The following is a 20,706-nucleotide window of genomic DNA, read 5'->3' on the forward strand; positions in this document are numbered from 1 at the left end:
ATGTCAGCTGGTCCATTTGTGGCAGAGCTGAAATGCAGTGGAAATGTTTTTGGGGGATTCAGTTCAATTGCATGGCAAAGAGGGACTTTGCAATTAATTGCAATTCATCTGATTACTCTTCATAACATTCTGGAGTATATGCAAATTGTCATCATACAAACTGAGGCAGCAGACTTTGTGAAAATTTATATTTGTGTCATTCTCAAAACTTTTTGCCATGACTGTACATACACAAAACGCTTAAACCTAACACTCTATAAAACAGTAATTTACAATATTTCAATACTGAATGTATTATTGTTTAAACTCTATCTATTGCTGAGAGTTTTGTTCTTTTTTTAATTGGCAGCCTACAGGTACAGGTTTTATAAAAACATATAAATGGATAATGTACCCACCCCCATACTAAACAATGACAAAACAAATAAATACTTGGTCAAAGACCCCAAGAGAGTCTGATGCTCCCACACTTTCACTTTCTACTTCTTAGAAATACCTGCTGGGTTTTACTGAGTTGTTGTACGAGTCAAAGTTAACATTATTTGCCTAAAACAGACTACAAACATGTGTATCCAATGGGGCTAGAGGATGGAGATATGTTGGCTGGGTGGCGTTGGAGGAGTGGGATGGGAGGTTGGGGTTGGAGGAGTGGGATGGGAGGTTGGGGTTGTATGGGAGGTTGGAGGTGGAGGCCCACTTTTTTGTTTTTTTGTTCCTGTTTATACTGTACAAATAGTGGCACGTTAGCTAAACATATTAGTACCCAGCTTATCCGTTTCCCCCTCCCCTCCTCTGATAAAACCGTGTACTCTAATTGGTTGGTTAGACGTCATGGGCTAATAATGAGAGAAGTTTAACTATACATGTTTGAACAGCAACAGCAGGACATCACATCCACTTCAATATTCCAATCCTGAGAACAGCTGCAGACTGAGCAGAAAGGTAATTATCAAACTAAACTACTCTCAACAAACTTTTAGTCACCACACTTACACTATGTGGAGAAGTGTTTGTGAGCTTGGGGTTGTGAACAAAAAAAAGGGTGACTGTATATTCTGTATTATGTCTGACTACGTGTATACGTTTTTTTGACACATGGGCTGTACATCCATGTGTATGCTCTGTTCTACGACAACGTAACCTGTCATCTGCCTTTGACTAAATGGATCACTGCTAGGATATGAGCAAAATATATGCTCCCACCCTTCTGATCACAAACAAAAATAACAATGGGAGATTCTCAGATGGGTAAAAGTCCGTCCTCTCCTCAACTCCTCCGTCTTCCTCTTCTCCGTGACCGGAAAACCGATAAGTGGTTGAGTGGTCGAAGAGAGGGTCAATTCGTTAGTAGGCGAACGGAGGAGTGTCCTCGGCTCCTCCTGCCAAGGAAGCACAAGAGCACCCTACTTGAGTCCTCCGTGGAAGAGTTTTGAGATCCGCCACATCCCATTTGAATCAGCTCTTGTTTTGTCGGAAGAGAAAAGCATGCATACGTTTCACAACGATATTCTACTTATCGTTTTATCTATAAAATATCTAGCACAACTAGCTTAATTTCGTTTTACTACTTGTTTTGGGATTCCACCCTTGAAGCAACCATGTACAGATCCTGCAAATAAAATGTATTTTAAAATAAAGTCGATTTAAATAAATGTTTGGTGTTCACACATGTATTTGTTTGATTTACAACTGCACAGGACCAATGGCTTAAGGATTTATTCAATCTCTATCGCTGAAACTTAGAAATCAAAAGGTAATTAAAGTAAAAAGTTAAAAGTAGGAAGGTAAAGTATTGTCTTATATAGTATACATTCCAGCAGTCTATGCTGTTTATTAGTATTTTTACAATTTGAATGTGACAATTCGTCAAGAAAGACAATCACACAACAGGGATATACAAATCAAAAATACAATTGATTTGGTGGGTGCTTATATTTGTCCTATTTCACATGTACAAGTGTGCATTAATAAACATATGTGAATTGTAAATGTGTTTTTTTGAGTATCCCAACTCCCCCTGAGACAGACGCCCTCAGAGAGTGTGGTCACGGCCAGGGTCTCCCAATATCAACTATGTCCCTGGAACAGTCAGGGTTAAGTGCCTTGCTTTTCAACTTTTCGGCTCTAAGATTTAATCTAGAGACCTTTCGGTTACTTGCCCAAACTCTGTTACCACCAGGCTACCTGCCCCCTGAATAGGGAAGGACAGGCATGAAATTAAGTTGGCATTTTGATTGTGGGAATTAATCGTAAAAAATATTATTGGACAGGTGATGAAAATGATTAAATATATATGTACACTACCATTCAGAAGTTTGGGGACACATAAATATGTCCTTGTTTTTTAAAGAAAAGCTCATTTTTTGTCCATTAAAATAACATCAAATTGATCAGAAATACTGTGTAGACATTGTTAATGTTATAAATGACTATTGGAACTGGAAATGGCAGATTTTTTAAATGGAATATCTACATAGGTGTACAGAGGCCCATTATAAGCAACCATCACTCCTGTGTTCCAGTGGCACGTTGTGTTAGCTAATCTAAGTACATTAGAGTGTCTAGTTTGAGAAACAAATGTCTGACAAGTCATCAACTGGCAGCTTCATTAAATAGTACCTACAAAACACCAGTCTCAATGTCAACAGTGAAGAGGTAACTCTGGGGATGCTGGCCTACTAGGCAGAGGTTTAAAGAAAAAGGCGTATCTCAGACTGGCCAATAAAAAGAAACGTTTAAGATGGGCAAAATAACACAGACACTGGACACAGGAACTCTGCCTAGAAGGCCAGCATCCCGGAGTCGCCACTTCACTGTTGACGTTGAGACTGGTGTTTTGTGGGTACTATTTAATGATGCTGCCAGTTGAGGCGTCTGTTTCTCAAACTAGACACTCTAATGTACTTGTTCTCTTGCTCAGTTGTGCACTAGGGCCTCACACTCCTCTTGCTATTCTGGTTAGAGACAGTTTGTGCTGTTCTGTGAACGGAGTAGTACACAGCGTTGTACGAGATCTTCAGTTTCTTTGCAATTTATCGCATGGAATAGCCTTAATTTCTCAGCACAAGAATAGACTGATGAGTTTCAGAAGAAAGATCTTTGTTTCTGGCCATTTTGAGCCTGTAACCGAACCCACAAATGCTGATGCTCCAGATACTCAACTAGTCTAAAGAAGGCAATTTTTATTGCTTATTTAATCAGGACAGTTTTCAGCTGTACTAACATAATTGAAAAAGGGTTTCCTAATGATCAATTAGCCTTTTAAAATGATAAACTTGGATTAGCTAACACAACATGCCATTGGAACACAGGAGTGATGGTTGCTGATAATGGGACTCTGTAAGCCTATGTAGATATTCCATTAAAAATCACCCGTTTCCAGCTACAATAATCATTTACAACATTAACGTTTAATGTCTACTGTATTTCTGATCAATTTCATGATATTTTAAATGGACAAAAAAATTGCTTTTCTATCAAAAACAAGGACATTTGGAAGTGACCCCAAATTTTTGAATGGAATTTTATATGTAATGAAGTGTTGATATAGTGAAACAGATTTTGTTGTAGTAATGAACTTTAGATGGTCCGTGGCACTGGCCTCTCACCAGGCCCTGACACAGTCATGGTATCACAGCAACTGGACTGATTTTAAACTAGAAAAACTCTATAGATACTTTTTTTTTTGCCATGATTGAATATTGTAAACTGTGTCAAATCAGCAAACTTTTAACTTTCAGTTTCTTTTTTACACGGGCTGTTTCCCAGTGACTCTCCTCACTCTCTACTGACAGCCCTGTTACCAGAACGATGTCAAGAAACCAGCCTGAAGGTATGTTTTATGAATCACACAGGACAGGACAGGAGCAAGCTAAAGATAATCGTATTTAAAATAATATAATATAGAGGTTTGGGAATGGGGAATGCAGAGTGACAATAACTCTTTCAGCTTTTTGAGACTGTCTCTCTGTTCTGTGTTCACAGTTGACGGCATAGAGGTGAAAGGGCCCAAGATCAGCACCGATGTTGAGTGGTCGGATGATCATAAAAAAGTAATGCAGACATATGAGGTTGGAAGTGTCTCTGCAATCGCCGGGCTGACGATGGCCACATTGGGTCTAGCAGCTACCACCGGCTTTGATATAGGCAAGGAAGGGGTCAGGGAACACGTTTTGGGTACAGGCTTCTCTGTCGGGAGGACAACATCTGTTTCTCTGTTTGGTAGCAAGTCGTAGTTCAAACACTGGTGAAACACCACCACTCAGAGCCCAGAGGTCCACTTCTGTGGAGATGTATTAATTCCACCTGTTTAGCTCTCTTATAGCCTACAGATAAGGCTTCAGGGTCACAGATGTGCTTGGCTTCTTAAACTTAATGAAAACATCTTGATGTATTGTACTTAATCAGTGGACCGTATTTACAATATATTATCAACTCTATTGGTGACTGTTCTTTTTTTATGCATGAACGCACACACGCAAACACACACACAGGTATGTATATGTATAGATGGGTTAGCTGACAACGTCACAAAAACAATTTGCGCTCTTCAATTGGGCAGAAGTCTGTGAGTTGTTGTGGATAGCCAGATGGCTAGCAACAATGACAAGAAACTGCCATGTGGGGAATCGTAAGTGGCTTGTTTCAGCTAGTTTTATCTTGTTCTTGATACCATGTTTTGTTTTGAGGTGTGTTGACGGATTTCATGTTAATGCTAATATGGCTCAAATTCACTAGCTAGCTAACCAACAACTGTAACAATGTATCTGAGAGACATTCAAGTGCTCATTGTGCAAATGCATTTATGTTTTCAACAAACTTGAGGCTAAGTATAATTTGCATGTTGTCAATATTCTAAGCCAACTCTGTCTGTTTTGCCCCATAGTTGCACACACATCGGTATTGTTGCTAACTAACCAACCTATACATGTATCACAGAAGCCTCTTCTTCCCCACAGCACAATTTCACCCCCTAGTGGTCAAACTGAGCTGCTGCACAACAGGACAGGCCACTTTGTTTCTTTTGGGGCTGGATTCATCCGCATACACACGCACGTGGACACACACATGCACTTTGTTGCACAGTGATTTCTGAATCAGAGATCAGAAATCAGACTAGCTCCATGTTAATAGCAGCTACATCGACTAAAAGGCAGGGCTGACAGATAGCGTAGCGGTTAGGTTGCTAGTCCGAATCCCCGAGCTGGCAAGGTGGAAAAATCTACTGCTATGGTCTTGAGCAAGGCCGTTACAACAACTGCTCCCCGGGCGCCGATGACATCGATTAAGGTAGGCCCGCCGCACCGCTCTGATTAAGAAGGGTTGGGTTAAATATGGAAGAAGAATTTAGGTTGAATGCATTTAGTTGCAAATGATTAGATTTTCCATAGACCCAATACTATACCTTCGCATAACAAATTAAATAACTGAAATATACCTTTCTGTCCCTCTCTCTCCCTCTTCTCCTCTCTCTCCCTCTATCCCTTCTTTTTCTCACTTTCTATGTCTCTCTCTTTCTCCCTCTCTAGCTCCATACAGCTAAGTTGGGAGGTCAGGGGTCAACCTCTGATGTGGTCTAGTCCATCATGAGAGAGATCCAGAGCACTGGGCCTCTAACACAGAGTATCTAACGCATACGTCACTTTATCCTAGTGCCGGGTCTGACACACACTTATGCATGCATGAGAGGACCTGAAAATGAGCAAAACATTGAAAATACATATTTTTGGTTGAAAAGCCAATGAAAGCTGCATTTAACATATTGTGTTGGCTAGCATATAGGAAAGTTCCCAGCACCTCGATATTGATCCCATTTGAACTGAACTCAACGCCAGTGTCAATGGCCACACCCGTCTTGATCTTCAATGGCGTGGCGGATGCCGATGCACTCACGAGCTCTACCTTGGCCTTCACTTATACACACAGCAGGGACACCTCTGCAACAATCCCAGCTTTTGGCCTCTGGTTCGAATATGCGGTCTTAAATTTTACTGTGATACCCTCCAATTTTCGCACCCCTTCCCAATTTGGGCATGCAATTTCCTGGTTTATTATCGAATCCATTCCAGAAGCAGCCCTCCTCTTGTAGGATTCCTTTGTGGTGGTTTACAGGGCCGGACAAAGTTGTCTATGGTATCCACCCATCCATTGCTGACTGCTCTAGCTAAAAACACAGAACGGAGAAACCGTCTCAAAACGCTGGAAGAGTTATTTTCACTCCCGCTTTCCCATCCATGAACTGCATTGTTGGTTAAGGGCTTGTAAGTAAGCATTTCACGGTAAGGTCTACTACACCTGTTGTACTCGTTGCAAGTAAAAAATAACATTTGATTAGATTTTTTGATTTGACGTAATTAAAACCTCAAGCTGGCAATTCTGTTACTGCAGTTATGTCATGGGTTGGGGTTGTCATGGGTTGGCGTTGTCATGGGTTGGCGTTGTCATGGGTTGGCGTTGTCATGGGTTGGCGTTGTATGGGTTGGCGTTGTATGGGTTGGCGTTGTATGGGTTGGCGTTGTATGGGTTGGCGTTGTATGGGTTGGCGTTGTCATGGGTTGGGGTTGTCATGGGTTGGTGTTGTATGGGTTGGGGTTGTCATGGGTTGGCGTTGTATGGGTTGGCGTTGTATGGGTTGGGGTTGTCATGGGTTGGTGTTGTCATGGGTTGGCGTTGTATGGGTTGGCGTTGTATGGGTTGGGGTTGTCATGGGTTGGTGTTGTCATGGGTTGGTGTTGTCATGGGTTGGGGTTGTCATGGGTTGGTGTTGTATGGGTTGGGGTTGTCATGGGTTGGTGTTGTATGGGTTGGGGTTGTCATGGGTTGGCGTTGTATGGGTTGGGGTTGTATGGGTTGGGGTTGTCATGGGTTGGCGTTGTATGGGTTGGGGTTGTATGGGTTGGCGTTGTATGGGTTGGGGTTGTCATGGGTTGGGGTTGTCATGGGTTGGGGTTGTATGGGTTGGCGTTGTATGGGTTGGCGTTGTATGGGTTGGCGTTGTATGGGTTGGCGTTGTATGGGTTGGCGTTGTCATGGGTTGGCGTTGTATGGGTTGGGGTTGTATGGGTTGGGGTTGTCATGGGTTGGGGTTGTATGGGTTGGGGTTGTCATGGGTTGGCGTTGTATGGGTTGGGGTTGACATGGGTTGGCGTTGTATGGGTTGGCGTTGTATGGGTTGGAGTTGTCATGGGTTGGGGTTGTCATGGGTTGGGGTTGTATGGGTTGGGGTTGTCATGGGTTGGCGTTGTATGGGTTGGGGTTGACATGGGTTGGGGTTGACATCTTTTGTTTCTCCTTTTTTTCAAACACTTTATTATATAGGGGAGGGGCATATGAGCAGAATGTTAACTTAGTTTCATGCCAGTCCTTCCCTAGCCTAGTGGTTGGAGAGTTGGACCAGTAACCAAAAGGTTGCTAGTTTAAATCCCCGATCCGACATGGTGTAAAATCTGTCAATGTGCCCTTGAGCGAGGCACTTTGCAGTTCGTTTTGGTTGTGTTTTAGATTATTTTGTTCCCAATAAAAAATTAATGGTATATAATGTATTGAGTCATTTTGTAGTCACTTTTATTGTAAATAAGAATATGTTTCTAAACACTTCTATATTCATGTGGATACCACCATGATTACAGATAATCCTGAATGAATTGTGAATAATGATGAGTGAAAAACTACCATTCCAGTATTTTACTTGCTATATTGTATTTACTTTGCCATCATGGCCTTTTTTGCCTTTACCTCCCTTCTCACCTCATTTGCTCACATTGTATATAGACTTGTTTATACTGCATTATTGACTGTATGTTTGTTTTTACTCCATGTGTAACTCTGTGTCGTTTTATCTGTCGAACTGCTTTGCTTTATCTTGGCCAGGTCGCAATTGTAAATGAGAACTTGTTCTCAACTTACCTACCTGGTTAAATAAAGGTAAAATAAAAAAAATTAAAAAAAGTTAGAAGGTCAAAGATCATATGCCAAAGACATGATAACCTCCCCGGTTATTAGTAACGGTGAGAGTTTAGCATGTCTTGGGGTTATGATATTTGACCCTCTGTAACTTTTTCACTTATCATCATTCACTACTCATTCAGGATAGTGTGACACACAACCAAAACTAACTGCAAATACATCCAGCATGTTTGTAGAGTCACTGTCACGGCCGTCAAAGGAAGTGGACGAAGGTGCAGCGTGGCGAGCGTACATATTCCTTTTATTTAGAAATGACGCCAAAAATAAACAATCCAAAACAACCGTGACGCTTACGGGCTATGTGTCACAAACAAAGTTAACTACCCACAAAGACAGGTGGGAAAAAGGCCTGCCCAAGTATGGTTCCCAATCAGAGACAACGATAGACAGCTGTCCCTGATTGAGAACCATACCAGGCCAAAACAAAGAAATACAAAACATAGAAAATAGAACATAGAATGCCCACCCCACATCACACCCTGACCTACCCAAATAGAGAAATAAAAAGGCTCTCTAAGGTCAGGGCGTGACAATCACATGAATTGTAGGAATATGGGACTAAATAGTAAACATTTTACAACTTTATTTGTAAGAATAAAAAACTAAATCTGTTTCTCTCAGCAATTGTGTTAGTACAAAATAATATAATTGTACATTTGTTCAGAGCATACAATATAGCTCAGTATTTTAATTATTTATTTTATACAGTCATTATTGCTCATCTTTATCAGGGGGGGCAATAATTTTGGACCCCAGTGTATGTAATAATCAGCACAGACTGTTGGAATGTATACTGTTGCTGATATTCTGAAGTAAATACTCAGTTCACTATCAAACTCACTATCACAGTGGCAAAGTGCGTCTCCAAAAGGTCCGCCCAGTCACCTGACGGCTCACCTGACAGATCAGGTGGTCACCAGCTGACCATATTAAGATGGCCATCACACACACACACACACACCACAACAATGAATTGAACAGCAGCCATTGATGAAAAGCACATTATCCTTGAGGTGAAGAGAGGAACACAGCTGGATGAGATGGGGGTAGCATTGTGCGATTCTGTTGGCGCGAGTACAGTTGGTGAGAATGAGGGGACGATGGGGAAGAAGATTGGAGTAAAAAGGGCTAAAGTTGGAAAAGAACAGCAGTTTATGGTTGGAGAACGATTCACGAGCAAGGATGATTTTTTGGGGGTGACACATTTGGTCTTTCGAAGATGGTGAAGGACGAATTGGGAAAAGTGGAATCGGTTAGAGTGACCAGGAGTGGTTTGATGTGCATTTTGTATATGTCAAAAGCACAAAAGGAGAAAGCTCTGTGGCTCTACAAGATATCAAAGTATGATGTGGAAGCAATGACTTTCAGAGTAGAGCACTGGTTAAAGGTGTCATCTCTGGTGTGTCGTTGGCTGTGTGGTTTAGGGATAACATGCCAGGAGTGGTAGAAGCCCGTCGCTTGAATTGAATGATAGACGGAAAGAAGGAGCAATGCCTATCAGTTTTACTGTTTTTTGATAAAGGGGTTCTCCCGACTTATGTGAAACTTGGGTATGTCAGATATGAGGTGAGACCATATGTACAGAAGCCACTGCAGTGTTACAATTGTAAAAAGTTTGGACATGTGGCAAGTGTTTGTTTTAGGAATAAATATGTCATAGTTGAAGAGTCAGATGAATCATGTTACTGTAATTGTGATGGGAATCACGTTCCTGGAGTGCCCTGTAAGGATGAAGGAGGTTGCAGAAGCAAGGGTCAGGGCTATCCAGCAGATCTCCTATGTGGTAGCTGTGAAAATAGCTGAAGGAGTGAGTAGAGATGAGATGGTAGTGGACATCCCACATTCTGCAGTGAATGCCATGTAGGAGAAGAAGGTGGACTTTGTTGCGTTTTATAGCGCAAGTGATAAATTGCACTAGTCAAACTAATAAATCAAACTGGTCGTAAAATAGATTTCTGGATCTCCAGGACTTTACAGCTGGAATGTTACAGGGAGTACTGACTATAGTGGTTCCTCCCTCCCAGGTTCCTGATCCTGTGCAGGGATCTAAATAAACATGTAAATCTGACTGAAATTCAGGGTAGTAGAGTAAAATTGGGTTAGTGTTTTGGGTAATCAGTATGAATTTGATCATCCAAAACAGATTATGTTTTTGGGGGATTTTTTTTACTACTTCGTACTCTAGGTGGCGGCAATACACCTTATGAGTGTAGTCTGCCAATAAACATTGAAGAAGAACAGCAGCCATCATCTGAAGACCATCAGTATGCATCATTAACCAAAAGTGAGTTCTGGTGTTTTGTCTTACTATGTACTTTGGTTTGTCCTATAGTTTCTGACCGTACCTTTTGATGCTGTAATCACCCCATTGTTTGCCTGTGGCTATTTAGAGTTAGCATATTGTTCATTTAAGTTTAAGCCATTTCAGTATTGCTACTTATACCACCCTTTGTTTAGCATTATATGGAAAATGTCTTGATGAATTGTGCCTTTGGTAATTGTTGCTTATTGTGGATTTGTTAATAACTGTCACTTGTTTCCTTTGAACCTAGAACCATACATAATACATTTTTTATAACTTAAATGTCTTCTGATTGACCTGCGCAATTAAAACAGATCAAAGAGAAGTTTTGAATCTCTATGACAGGAGCCCTTTGGGGACCATCACCGTTCACTAAAACCAGCCATACAGTACTTTCAAAACTAGACCATTTCTTACATGGTCCTTGAAGTGGATTGGGTGGCTACCAAAAAGACTGTATAGAAGACACTAATTTAGCCAGCTCTCTGTAAGACATACGGGCAGGACACCCAGTCCAACAGCGCCAAACACCGAAGCGGTATGGCTATGAGCACTTTCACCTATGGGTTTGGCAACCTCCACAGAGCTTACCAACGGTACAACCAGTGCACCACCTCCACAGAAGAACCAGCAACAAGAGCTGAATATAGTTAATATCTCATCCTCATCTTTGTAGCAAAGGAGTGCAGTGGAAGGCGCATGCCATCAAAAAGTGAACACAGGTCTGTATCAGCAGACTATCCAATAGTCTCACGCTATCCTGAGTGTGCAACATGCACTCAGAGTTACCTAATACTTGTATAGGTCTGTCTGTGCTTAGAGGGATTACCCCTCCCGCAGCAGAAGAGGCATTAGGAGTGGAGAGATGGCAGGAGGTTACACTTTATACCTGTAGGGAGACTTGTTAATACAGCCAGTGTCTATGACCCTGGGTAGGCACCCTCTCAAACTTTACTAAGCCTGCGTCTGAGTGCTTAGTGTGTCTGGGGCCCTGGCCCTACACCTATCTACTTGTACTGGCTCACCCTACCAATATTCCATTTGTATGACTGATGCCTAGGGTTGCAAAGGGTCGGAAACTTTCTGGGAAATTTCCCATGGGAAGTTAAGCCTGGGAATTTTGCTTAAATTCATCAAAAAAGTTAAGCTAACAGTGAACCTTTTGTGGGATACGGCAAATCTAGGTCTTGTGGCATATTTTGGTTAAACTATCCCCAATTTAATGGAATTGCAACCCTCCGCATGCAAAGTGCATTCTTCCATCATATGTACAGCTGATTCTCAAGACTTTGCACGCTAACACAGAACCCAAACTGGCTGCGTGCGTGCGCCATCGTGCAGACATTTATTTTGTCCCCCTACGAGATCACGACATGCAGGTTAAAATATCAAAACAAACTCTGAACCAATTACATTAATTTTGGGACAGGTCGAAAAGCATTAAACATTTATGGCAATTTAGCTAGTTAGTTTGCACTTGCTAGCTAATTCGTCCGATTTAGCTAGCTTGTTGTTGCTAGCTAATTTGTCCTGGGATATAATTATTAATCCACAATTAATCCACACATAAAACAGTCAACCGAATCGTTTCGTCATCTCTCCTCCTTCCCAGTTCCCAGCAGAGAATTTACCGTTTATAGGGAATTTATTCCGTCACACAGTGATTTTGGGGAAAAGGGTCTGGACGGAACCGTAGCAAAGAAAGTAAATATCAAAGCCCCCTCTCCTACCTTACCTGCCTACCCACTACTTACCTAACTAGCACCACCTGGTGCACTAACCAAAATACAGGGGATGGTCCACCCAGGTCTTACCTAGTGTGCATAGACAGAGTATATACTACAGGTATATGTATGCCCGTAGGCCTCTTGCCTAAATACTCCCAAGCTGCCTTCCCCCCTGGGAACAAATGAAAAAGAATACAAACTACTTCACAACAAAAACTGAGAAAAAAAATAACTCAGGACATTAAAGAAGCTCTCTCTCTCTCTGAGCAACAAACACAGAACATAACAATCAGCACTCTCAGCAACAACCAACATAGTACATACCAAATCTCTTTCTGAGAACCAACCAACATATTATATAACCCTCAGCTCTCTTCATAGCAATCATCTCCCTTCTGAGCAACAGAACACTGGCTTTTATTGCTTCAGAAGGAGTCTGTAATTGAAGACAGCTGTTTCTGACGAGAGGGCGGGGTCAGCTCCAATCAATGGGGGCCGGTTACTTTGCCAGTTACTGGGCGCACTTGACCTCATCCCACTTGTTTCCCTAAGTAAGTCACTGTAGCCTTCCCAAACTCACCGTTGGCCAAATTGAGGATTAAAGAAGCATTCTCCAACCGCTGAAACACACTTTAAGTGGCGAGATGATCAGACCAAGTAGACAAATGAATCACCACATCGTCAAGGTAAGCAGTACAATTTGGCACATCCGCGAACACAATGTTAACTAGGCGTTGAAAAGTAGCAGGTGAATTACACATTCCAAAGGGCATCACAGTGTATTGTACGAAGTTATCAGACGTAACGAAAGCCGAGATGTCCGAAGCTCGAGAGGTCAGAGGTACCTGCCAATAACCTTTTAGCAAATCTAACTTACTTACGTAAGCAGCAGAGCCAATTCTATCAATGCAGTCATCTAAGCGAGGTAGAGGAAAATAATCAGACTTTGTAACGGCATTTACACAACGATAGTCCGTACATAAGCGGGACGTACCTGGCTTAGGAACAAGAATACACGGGGAACTCCAGGAGCTGTTACTGGGTTTTGCCATGTCATTCTGTAATAAATAAGTTACCTCACTTTTCATTACCTCCCTTTTCTTAGCAGTAACCCGGTACGAATGCTGACGTATAGGAGCAGCGTTCCCTATATCCACGTCATGTTCCAAGATGGACGTGCGACTTAGAACGTCCTGAAACACATTGAAACTGTTTATCAATAGGATGAGATCCTTAGTTTGATCGTTATCCAAATGTTCCATTTGAGAGGGTAACTTTTTCAGCATCTCTGAATTACGTAAGCGTTCACACTGCTGTAACGTATGGCGTAACTCCAACCTGTCCTCCTTATCCTCCTCTAGGTCCCAGCCAGGCTTCAGCACCTACATAGCCACACTGGAGACGGGCTGGACCGGCTTACTTGAGGAGCTGTCTGGAGAGTCACGTACATAATATGTTTTCAGCATGTTAACATGACACACACGGGAAGAACACCTACAATCTGGGGTCTTTATCACATAATTGGTGTCACCGAGTTTCTTTTCCACAAGATATGGTCCAGAAAAACGTGCAGACAGAGACGAGCCAGGGATTGGGAACAAAACTAAGACTTGATCCCCTAGTACAAAAGAACGGCCAACAGCAATTTCATGTGTTTTTGAGACGAGGAGAGAGACTTTGGGGATAACGCACATGCAGCCTCTCCCGCATCTTACTGACATATTTTTAGGGGCGCTACTGGGTGTAAGAGCTAGGATATGCTTCTTCAGAACTTTTAGCGGACCCCTTGGGGTGTGTCCAAACACAAGGTCAGCAGGGCTGAACCCTAAGGACTCTTGTATCGTTTCCCTTATAGCAAATAGGACAAAGGGCACCCCCTCATCCCAATCGGTACTGGTATTTTATTTTATTTTACCTTTATTTAACTAGGCAAGTCCAGTTACAGCCTAGGAACAGTGGGTTAACTGCCTGTTCAGGGGCAGACCGACAGATTTGTACCTTGTCAGCTCGGGGATTTGAACTTGCAACCTTCTGGTTACTAGCCCAATACTCTAACCACTAGGGTACCCTGCCGCCCCATGCAATACTTGCGTAGCACCGCCTTCAGTGTCTGATGCCAGAGTTCGAGGGCCCCTTGACTCTCTGGATGATACGGACTGCAGACCTGATGGGAAATACAGTGTATTTAACACATTTGAGAACAGTTTTGACATAAAGTTGGTTCCCTGATCAGTTTGGATTACTTTAGGGAGTCCAAACAGAGAAGAACATCACTAGTGCCTTCACCACAGTCTTAGCCGTTATAGTACGGAGAGGAATAGCCTCTGGGTATCGAGTAGCACTGCACATTATTGTTAGTAAGAAATGGTTACCTGACCTGGTTTTCGGCAACGAACCTACAATCGATTATCACTCTTTCAAACGGTTACCCCACCACAGGAATCGGGCAGAGCGGCGTACAAGGAACTGTTTGATTCGTTTTCCCAGTGAGTTGACATGCGTGACATGTTTTACAAAATTGGACCACGTCAGGCTTCAAACCTTGCCAGAAAAAAATGTTGAAGGACTCGGTTATAAGTCTTTGTGATCCCTAAGTGTAAGGACCACGCCTGGTCATGGGCGAGTGACAGCACCTGCTGTTGGAACGGTGTAGGAACAACCACTTGACACACTTCACTCCAGTCACCAACGGTGTCATGAGCTGCCCATTTACGCATCAAAACTCCTGCTTCCATAAAGTAGGCGGTCTCTCTGGTTTTAGCTTCCTCAATGGAAATTACCGAAGCAAAAAAGACTTGAAGACTGGTGTCTCCTTTTTGACATTCAATCACCTTCTCGGGGGTGACAGACTAAAGAATGTCATGCAATTGGGGCACGATTTTGCTTTCCCCTGCCTTAGTTTTTACTTCTGTAGAAACTGTCGGCATTGCAGAAGGAATACTTGGTGCATTGTCTTCTACGTCAACATTCTCAAAAATGGAACTAGCCTAATTCACCACATCTCCAAGCTTGCGGGATTATGCCCTCATTAACACACAAGCAGGAAAAACATGGGGAAGTGCTTGAACCAATTTCTCATCTGTAGTTTTGATTTCTGGGTTGTCTACTACCTCTAACACAGTAGTGATGTTACCACCAGCGATATTGTTCCCTAGTAGCAAGGTGACTCCTTTTACTGGCAGTATAGACACTACACCAACACGGAAATGTCCTGATTCCAAGTCTGACACTAAGTGGACCCAGTGTAATAGTACAGGTACGGTTTTTGTCTCTATCCCCTGTAATATGACATGAGAGCCACAATACGTTTCAGGAGACCAGGGTAAAGCATCAGTAACAATTACTGACTGCGCCGCCCCGGTTTCTCATAAAATTTGTATGGGCTTTTGATCAGCTTATTCTCCAGTTAAGGAAACACAACTGGCGGAGATAAACGGAGCATAGAGAGGATCCGGTTTCTCAAATGCTGAATCAATATCTCAGTCCAAAGGACGAGCCAAAGACTTGACTAAACCCACACTTTTCATTTTAGGGGACGGTGACTGTTTGTTTATTTTTCAAAACCGGGCAGTTTGCAATCACGTGACCCTTTTGATGACAGTAAAAACATTCACGGATTTCATGAAAAGTCTTAGGGTTGTCAGAGGAAAAGCGACCCGAATGAGGCACTGATGACGTAATTGTTCGGCCTTCAAAAAGAGGTGCACCAAAGACAGTCTTGTGTGTCAAAGCGTACTCATCTGCCAACATTGCTGCCTGGGCCAATGTCACCACTTTCTGTTCATTTAAATGAACTACAATTCTATCTGGGAGGTTGCTTTTAAAATCCTCCAACAGCATCAACTCCTGAATATCAGCAAAGGTGTTCGCTTTGCTGGCTGAACACCAACGACTAAACAGAGACTCTTTGTCCCTTGCAAACTCAACAAACATACGGTGAGAGGGTTTTTTGTGGTTCCTGAAGCGCTGCCTATAAGCTTCAGGCACCAACTCATAAGCCCGCAACACGGTAGTTTTAACTTTATCATAGTGTAAACTGTCTTCCAGGGAGAGAGCAGCTACTACTTTGTGGGCTTTCCCAGACAATTTACATTGCAACAGGAGCGGCCATACCTCTAGTGGCCAATGCAGCGCAGCGGCCACACGCTCAAATGCAAAGAAATAGGAATCAACTTCCGACTCGAAATGGAGGGACTAAAACTATATTTTTACTCACATCGAAGTGGGCTTGATGATGAGCAGCTTGTGGAGTCGCACTGGAGCCAGCGTCTAGCTCCAGTTGTCGGATCCTCACCTCCTTGTCGATTTCCATTCTCCTCACTTATAAATTGAACTTTATCTGTCTCTCTTTATCCTTTTGCTCCATTTCTAACCGGGCCAGCCTCACCTTCAGCCTAGCGGTCCCGTCTGAATGACCCGAAGCAGAAGATAAAGGGTCAAATCGGGGCAATGTAAAGGGGGTACGAGCAACCCCTTCCTCCGCCCTGTCCTCCGACTTGGCATCGGAAGGTCTACCCGTCTCCTCTCCTGAAGCCTCCCTCTCGTCATCTTTCAACGAGAAAATTCATTTCTTCACTAAACCCTCCCTGACTTATACCAAAAGCTCAGCCTTTAAGGCTTTCTCAGGGACGTAGAGTCCATAATGGTCAGCTATAGCGAAAAGGTCTACTTTCCGCAACCTCACCAAACTATCAACGGAGGGCACTTCAAAAAACTTGGAGATGGCTGAGGCAACCATCTTGCACACTGCAACCTCCTGAATACACACAAACTAAACAAGTAATCCAAACTCACAACCTACCATCACCCCTCAATCACTAATCACAGAGAGTTCAGTGCAGCAGGGTCCGGTGGGTTTAATGGAATCCCGGATGAGCCCCTATTATGTTATGAACGCCTCTAGGAAGAGGGGTGGTAAACAGCATCTAAACTTTCATAGTATTACCACGACTCCTGGCAACACAGTTCGTCTTTCAAACACCCAAGTGGGTATAACCAATGAGGAGATGGCACGTGGGTCCCTGCTTCTATAAACCAATGAGGAGATGGGAGAGGCAGGACTTGCAGCGCGATCTGCGTCAGAAATAGAAAGGTCTTCTATTTTAGCCCTTGGCAAAGCAGACGCTCGTTGACGCATGCGAGCAGTGTGGGTGCAATAATTGAATAACAGATTTCTACATTTATTTTGCAACGCTTACGCACGCAACGCAAGAGGTGTCGTCAGGGTATTATGAGATGCTATTGAGCCCACACTACTGTCTGAGCCAAGGACTACTTGCTTTCTGGTAAGTTTTGATTACAATACTGGGTGGGGTGAATATATTTTATATGACATACATTATTTTTTAAACTAGTAAATAGTAGCCTACAGCAAAGTGTGTTTAAATAATTTATAACTTAATTTCTGCTAGTTAGTTTTTGCTACCATGTGGGTTTTAGCTTGCTTGAGCCTGCTAACTGAGGAGTGTTTCATTTTAAAACGTTTATCTTACAAAGGAGTTGTTTAATCTAACTGCTTAACTATTTAGCTGTACATGGAATTTAATAATTTTTTTAAACCAATTTTTTCCCTACTCTTTACATGAAAATGTATCTGATGTGTGGAGACATTTCACTGCAGCTAATGTAGAAGGAAAGCTGTGTACATTTGCAAATACTGTGCCAAATCATATGTGAAGAATGCAACAAAGATTCAGAATCATCTGGCCAAGTGCATAAAGTTCCCTCAGCACTCACAACAAGCATCCTTTGACAAAAGTCCCTCTACTTCTATTTGGGGTGAAAATTATGAATCAAACAACTTATCGATAGCAACAGCCCATGGTCCTCCTGGAATCAGAAGTGTTTTTGACTCAATGGAGGAACGAACGTAGTCAGAGAAATGCTGATGAATGTCTTGCTCATGCTGTGTATACAACTGGTTCACCTCTGATGCTCACAGGAATGTGTATTGGAAGAGATTTCTGAATATTCTTTGCCCAGCAAACACCCCTCCAACCAGACATGCTTTATCTACTCATTTGCAGGATGCAGAGTTCAAGTGAAGGTCAAGCAAATCATAGAGAAAGCAGACTGTATTGCAATCATCTCTGATGAGTGGTCGAATTTTCGTGGGCAAGGAATAATTAAATACATCTCCACCCCTCAACCAGTATTCTACAATAGCACAGACACAAGGGACAACAGACACACCGGTCTCTACATTGCAGATGAGTTGAAGGCAGTCATCAATGACCTTGGACCACAGAAGGTATTTGCACTGGTAACAGACAATGCTGCAAACATGAAGGCTGCTTGGTCTAAAGTGGAGGAGTCCTACCCTCACATCACACCCATTGGCTGTGCTGCTCATGCATTGAATCTGCTCCTCAAGGACATCATGGCACTGAAAACAATGGATACACTCTACAAGAGAGCCAAGTAAATGGTTAGGTATGTGAAGGGTCATCAAGTTATAGCAGCAATCTACCTCACCAAGCAACGTGAGAAGAATAAGAGCACCACATTGAAGCTGCCCAGCAACACCCATTGGGGTGGTGTTGTCATCATGTTTGACAGTCTCCTGGAGGGGAAGGAGTCTCTCCAAGAAATGGCCATATCAGTCTGCCGATTTGGACAGCCCTATCAAGAGGATCCTCCTGGATGATGTATTTAGGGAGAGAGTGGTAAGCAGCCTGAAACTCCTGAAACCTATAGCAGTAGCCATTGCATGGATTGAGGGCGACAATGCCATCCTGTCTGATGTTTAGAATGTTCAGAATGCCCCACCACCAACACTAGCCGCCTCAGAGAGCAACTGGTCCTTGCTTGGGAACACACACCAAAGCATGCAACATGCTGACCAATACAAGGGTTGAGAAATTGGTGGCCATCAGGGCAAATTGGAGGCTTTTTGAGCCTGACAACAAGCCATCCTCAACAAGGTTGGAAAGTGACCGTGAAGATGAGGCCTCAGAGTCTGATGTACAAGAGGTGGACATTGAGGAGATCCAGGGAGAAGACACCGAAGCCTGAGAGGAAGACAACCAAACCTTTAGTCTAGAAACTATCATTTTACAGATGTATGTTGAAAACATTCAATATTCCCTTTTGTCATTTAGTGAAATCATCCCATGTGAAGAGTCAACTCATTTAACTAAAGTTAAATTTGTAACTAAATTGTTTATTTCTATTGGAAGGATTTAATCATTTGCAATTATGTCTACTTATGATAAGGTAAAAAGTTTATGTTTCTGTCTCCATATGATATGGTAAATATATCCAATGCAAAAAACATCTACATTTAAATTATATTCATTAGCATATTTCCATAAAGTCCCATATATTCCTGTTAATTCCCACGGAAAGTTTCCACCTCTGAAAATTCCCCAAAATGTGCAACCCTACTGACGCCTCATATGGAATTCAGTCATAGGAGCCTGTCCATACAGTCAGTACATTAGACAGCTCACACAGTATGAAGTCCTTGACTTGTCTGTGGTCTACTTGAGGTCTTCTACTCACACTGTGACTCTTCATTCATGTCTATTCCTGACCTAATTTGTGTCTCTTTGTTTACCTGTTCAGTCCATGTTAGTGAGCGCTTCTCCTTTGTCAAGATAATCCATTCACCTGACAGGTGTGGCATATCAAGAAGCTGATTAAAACAGCCTGATCGTTATACAGGTGCACTTTGTGCTAGGAACAATAAAAGGCAACTCTTAAATGTGAAGTTTTATCACACAATGCTGCAGATGTCTCAAGTTTTGAGGGATAGTGCAATTGGCATGCTGACTGCAGGAATGTCCACCAGAGCTGTTGCCAAATAATTAGAATTTCTCTACCATATGTCGCCTTCAATATTGTTTTAGAGAATTTGGCAGTACGTCAAACCAGCCTCACAACCTCAGACTGCACGTAACCACACCAGCCCAGGACCTCCACATCCGACTTCTTCACCTGTGGGATCATCTGAGACCAGCAACCCGGGCTGCTAATGAAACTGTGGGTTTCCACTACCGAATAACTCTCAGAAACAGTCTCAGGAAAGCTCATCTGCGTGCTCGTCATCTTCACCAGGGTCTCCACCTGACTGCAGTTCTGCATCGTAAACAACTTTAGTGGGCAAATGCTCACCTTTTGATGGCCACTGGCATGCTGGATGAATCCCACTTTGAACTGTACCAGCCAGATGGCATGTATGGCGAGTGGTTTGTTGATGTCGTTGTGAACAGTGTCCCATGGTGGGGTTATGGTATGGGCAAGCATAAGCTGTGGACAACAAACACAATTACATTTTATCTATGGCAATTTGAATGCACAGAGTGATGAGATCCTGAGGCCCATTGTCGTGCCATTCATCCGCCGCCATCACCTCATGTTTCAGCATGATAATGCACAGCCCCATGTCACAAGGATCTGTACACAAATCCTGGAATCTGAAAATGTCCCAGTATTTCCATTTTCATCAGACATGTTACCCATTGAGCATGTGTGGGATGCTCTGGATCCACATATGACAGCATGTTCCAGTTCCTGCAAATATCCAGCATAACGTCGCACAGCCATTGAAGAAGAGTGGGACAACAGGCCACAATCAGCAGCCTGATCAACTCTATGCAAAGGAGATGTTAAGCTGCATGAGGCAAAGGGTGGTCACACCAGATGCTGCCTGGTTTTCAGATCCACACCCCTACCTTGTTTAAGGTATCTGTGACCAACTGATGCATATCT

At 42.8% G+C, this 20,706-nt stretch overlaps 1 long non-coding RNA gene across 1 annotated transcript; it reads left to right on the forward strand.

Moving 5' to 3' along the window:
- Nucleotides 1-760: 760 nt before the first annotated feature.
- Nucleotides 761-4,439, forward strand: LOC116358281 (uncharacterized). The gene is made up of 3 exons (XR_004206157.1): nt 761-942; nt 3,769-3,832; nt 3,985-4,439. It is a non-coding gene; the product is annotated as an uncharacterized LOC116358281 (long non-coding RNA).
- Nucleotides 4,440-20,706: the final 16,267 nt, after the last annotated feature.

This window comes from Oncorhynchus kisutch, linkage group LG29, assembly GCF_002021735.2.
Source record: "Oncorhynchus kisutch isolate 150728-3 linkage group LG29, Okis_V2, whole genome shotgun sequence".
NCBI classification, from domain to species: domain Eukaryota; kingdom Metazoa; phylum Chordata; class Actinopteri; order Salmoniformes; family Salmonidae; genus Oncorhynchus; species Oncorhynchus kisutch.